This window comes from Amblyomma maculatum, chromosome 9, assembly GCF_055883805.1.
Source record: "Amblyomma maculatum isolate TAMU_Amacu chromosome 9, ASM5588380v1, whole genome shotgun sequence".
Taxonomy (NCBI): Eukaryota; Metazoa; Arthropoda; class Arachnida; order Ixodida; family Ixodidae; genus Amblyomma; species Amblyomma maculatum.
Genome location: NC_139352.1, coordinates 78,432,861 through 78,437,867, shown reverse-complemented (window position 1 = coordinate 78,437,867; position 5,007 = coordinate 78,432,861).

Sequence of the window (5,007 nt, the reverse complement as noted above, 5' to 3'; positions counted from 1 at the left end):
CTTGCAGCAACAACAGCAGTGCGCGCCGTACACTTGGAATGGAATGGCAGCGCTACAGAAGCCGAGCGACAGGCGGCAGAGAAGCCGTAGACGGAGGCACTCCGAAACGGGGCAGGTTCGAGTGTCTCCGACGCGGAGGATTCCAAGAACGCTTCCGAGATAGCTGACCCGCTTGACGGGGCACTCGTAAAGGGAAAGAGAGCACGCCGAATCGCAAGGCGGAGCATTCGAGTCGGCCAGGCTCTTTCGGCGCGGACACTTCCGGGTCGCTGGTCACAGCGCAATACGAGCCTACGCAAACGGCCTTTGCACTGGTGACCGACGGTGCGTCATGATAACGGTATGTGACACCCTGCAAAAGATCGGTAATGAACACAGTATCTGTCACGCCATCGGGCGTGAAAAAGGCTATGGGCCTAGTCTATAAGCTTGTACATTTTGTTTTCGTAAATAAAAATGGAATGGAATGGAATATCCCAGAAATACAACATATTTCCTGTTAGCAAGTATTTTATTACGTTCTCTGTAGGGCTTTTACGGATGAAAAGGCGAATAATTCTTCACGTTTATATCATCTAGCTAACTTACAAGAATATACTTACAAGAAAATAAGCGAGAACCTTTCGAAGTCTGCAAACTTTGCAAAATAAGTTACCCAGATTGTTAAACAGATTAGATTGTGCGTATGTTCAGTTGGAGGTTACACTTAAAGAACTTCGCAATTATTTTATTAAAGAGTAAGAATTCTCACTGCCATTTGCATGTTTTTCTTGTCGTGTTTCTCGTTCGATGTTTACTTATTTCTTTGAATGTTGTTCAAAAACAATGATCTAACTCATCACCATTGCATTCCTGTTTGCAATTATTTTACCTATCTGAGTGACCTTTTGTTTGTTCTTTATTGTTTTTTTAAACACAACTTGTATGTTCGTATAAATGACCAAACCTTAAATTAGTGGTGCATTCTTGGGCAAAAATTTTCGTTTCTTTTATGTAGCTATTTGTATGCAGTTTCTTGCTTTCTGCTGTTTCTTTTTAAGCGATGTGCCATGCCTTGCTGTGAAGTGTATAGGGGGGCCGGTGGCCCTGCCAAGCTGTCCTGTGCGGCAGTTTTTACTGCTGGTCTCCCGTGTCCTGTCATATGGCACAAATAAAGGATTATTATTATTATTATTATTATTATTATTATTATTATTATTATTATTATTATTATTATTATTATTATTATTATTATTATTATTATTATTATTATTATTATTATTATTATTATTATTATTATTATTATTAAGCGAAAAAAAAATGGCGGATAAACGTTCGGAGCGTAAAGCATATTTCCTTGTAACTTTAGCTTTAACAGTGCATAAAAAATAAATTTTAGATTTATGGGACATAAATTTTTTACCGCACAACTCAAGTGATATAAATTAGGCTGGTTTCCGAGCGCCTCAAGAACGGCAAGGCGACGAGTACGTGCCCAGGCCATGCAATATATCAACGGAAAATTTCCAATGTTTCGTAATGCTATAGAATCCACGTGCGTTTGTTTCGCCCACACCGAGTGAAGGGCCGGGGTTTCAATCGTCCTTTTCATCAGATGAAGAGATTTAATAAATCACCATGTAAGAACAACTCGGAAAACAAATAAATGAAATAGTTGCAATGACCTGAGTGCTGCCTGAAACAAATAAAAATTACAATGACATATTTCGATCCCCTGACTTCATTTTCCTTTTCGTGAGGTGATTATGCTGTGAAGCCGATCTTGGTTTGCTCTAAGCTTAAAGATTGATGTAAATGCTGAGGACGTTGGTTGCCTTTGCAGTGTAATTCCACCATCTAGACCAAGCCGTACAAAACCTTATTCAGATTTGAGTGCAAACGGAAGCGTAGAGGTCGCAATCGCCCATGCTGGGTTTGACAATGGGACAGGATGTGGTCACGTGTTCGCATCCTTGGAGCAGCCGACTCACCTCCACTTTCGCGCACGTGACGCCTGATCAATACAGTTATCATTGACTTAGGATGGTCGGTAAATCCCTTATAACTGTGGCTGTGATATTGTTGTTTTTATCGTGCTTGTAGTTTACGCAGGGATCTAAGCCCTCGTGGTTGGTTGGTTGGGGGTCTTTGGGATATTCTCGGAAGGGAGGGGGGGGGGGGGGGGGGGGGGGGGATACCGGACACGGGTTATGCCGGCCTTAAGTCGCGGCGGCACTCTTGGTGTCCGGGGGCCTCGTGGACCACTTAGAGCGCGAAATCTTATCGGGAGCTTGCTACCTCCTCTACTCCTTTTCCCCCTCTCCTCGGTTTCCAAAAGAAGAAAGGGTCAAAATGATTGCAGGGCAAGGTCGGAGGAGCATCGGCGTTTCGTTTCCAGCGGTACGAAGCGGCCAGGCTGATATGACGGTCATTTACCGTAAGATACCGGGTATCAGCGGAAATGACTTTTGCTGTTCTGTATGCTGTTTTTATACGTGGCCGTTGCACTTGGAACTATGGGTTATTGTCCGCATATTAGAGATGAGAAAACAACGAAATAATAAGAAACCTCGTGAAACGTAGCTGGAGGTTTCATTCCGCTTCTTATGCACGTTTTGCTTGGAGGAAAGAGAACGTGTCGACTTCAAAATGGAAATGTGCCACGAGGAACGCTCTATGCGCTGTGACGTTCACAATTTTAGTGTGTTCTGCTCACTTGTTTTGCATGTTTTGTGCGTCTCTGCAAGTGAAGAAACCAGGCCAGGTGTTTTATAGAGAATGAACACAAATGAAGGGTTCTCCCCACCCTTTTCTCAACATTTAAGCATGTGTCAAAGAGCCTTCGGCGCGGTTGCCATTGCATAACGCGGTGTTGAGCGATAGCTGCTAAGGGCGAATTTCTCGATTCGGCATGGTGGCGTAACATTGCGCCACGCTGAGTGATTAGAACACAGTGACGTCATGAGTGGCGACATATAGGGACGACAAATGTATTTTAGCGGAAAAGAAAAAAAAGATTGTTGGAGAAACGAAGATTGATGAGTGTAGTGAAAGACTCCGGGCGAACTCAAAACACCTGTACATTAATAATAAATAATTTTACATTTACCATCCTAAACAGGTAGTCACTGAATTTAGCGTTGCACTTAGATAACCATCCTATTCATTCTCTAATCACCTCTTTCTATTTGTGGTTTCAGTTAAATGGTTACGATGAAGTTACGTGGGCGTTGTGCTTGCAGTGGTCTGTAGTGCAGTATAGTGTAGTGTAGTGTAGTGCCTGTAGTGCAGAAGCAGTGTTGCTTGTATTTTATTTTTGTAGAACGGAGTCGTTCAAAGTGCAGTTGGTTATTGTTCTCGCTATCTCTAACACTGACACCACAATAATAAAATGCGACGACACCAATGTTCAATACAGACGCAAGGTTAATTTTCGCTTACGACTAGGGGAGTGACGCATATGCATGAACACCGCTCTCGCCGGCCGCAATGGTGGCTTCACCGGTTGGGTGTACGACGCCGTGTTTCTGAATGAAATCGCGGGTTCCAAGAGCCGAATTTTCGATGATTCATCAGAAGCATATTAAAGAGGCCCACATAGTCTAAATAAAATCCCGAGTCGTTCTCCGCATCTGTCGCAAGAGGTTGTAAGGCTTCAGAAAAGAAAAAAGAAAGCGAAATTTAATTTATTATTATAATTCTTTTTTGCCTCTCGTTCCAGCTGAAACGAACCAAAACCTTTTAGCTCGGAAGTTTTCCCCCTGAACTGCCTAGCTCGGATTTCATTTGTCGGCTGAGCAGCATGGACATCTTCTGAGTCGGAGTTTCCTCAGGGACTTCAACAGATTCCTCAAAACTCCTTATGTTAAGGAAAGCAGAAAGCCGAGAATGCTTCGGATGAACGCGGCGGACAGTGAAGAAAGGGCGCACTAAGAAAGCAGAGAAAAAAGAAAAAAAGAAGAAAAAAAAAAGAAATTGTAGAAGCACGCTAGGTGGAACCGCAAACCCTCGATGGACAATGCCGGCTGGGGTGCTTCGATAATGCCGGGCGCATGCCAGCGACATCTCTCGCAGTTGCGTCGGTACACGTCGGCGATGTTGCGCGCGCTCTTCGCGTTTGCGTGGGGAGTTTCATATTGCGCATTCTTTTTATTTTTTCTGTACGCGCGCGTCGGTCGCGCAATTAAAAGGCCAGCGCGCCAGTACACGGCTCCGCTTGTTGCCGCTTTTTGAGCGAGCTGGTTGGCCTCGAAAATTCGCGATGGCTTGCTCGGCGAGCCGAGGTCTTTCAGCTGGTCCTTGAAACCGCAGCAGCAGCATTAACGAATATCGTGCGGCGTATCGATTGCGTCAGTGATTTGCACGGATATCGGAAAGTGAAGGAGCGCCGTCGGCGGCAGAAAAAAAAAAGTGTAACAATGAGAGACACCGAAACGCTCGACATTGACTTGCATATGGAGTTAATGGTCGCGAGTAACCCGGTCAACAACTTCAAAACTTCTCTCCACGGTGGACTGTTGGCTGTCATCGACGACAGGCAGCATCGAGCTAAGTTCACTGCAGGTTGCTGATGTGATGGCCTATATATTGTCTGCCCCCGGACAAGTCTCTCCTATATACGTCCAAGTAACCCGGTCCTGCAGTGTGCCAACTGCTGATGCCTTATCAATACGAACTTCCTCCTAATCTCACCCGCCCTGATACGCCTTCCTTCTCTTGGAATGCAGCCCATTGCCCTGAACGACCCCAGGTGGTCTATCATAGCCTGAGTCGCTTTGGGACGTTAAACCCCACAAACCAAACCAAACCGACCACCAGTTACCTTGTCTTTGCGTTACATATATGCTCTGCCCACGCTTTTTTTTTTTCTCAACTTTGAGTAGGGTGTCATTAATCCGAGTTTCCTCTCTTACTCTCTGAGAACTTGCTTCTAAACGATACATAACAAACGTACCAGTTCTTGGATCTTCCCAAGTACAGAGGCGCTGCTGTACAATAAACCATGGGCCTCTCAGTGGTGACTCAGTG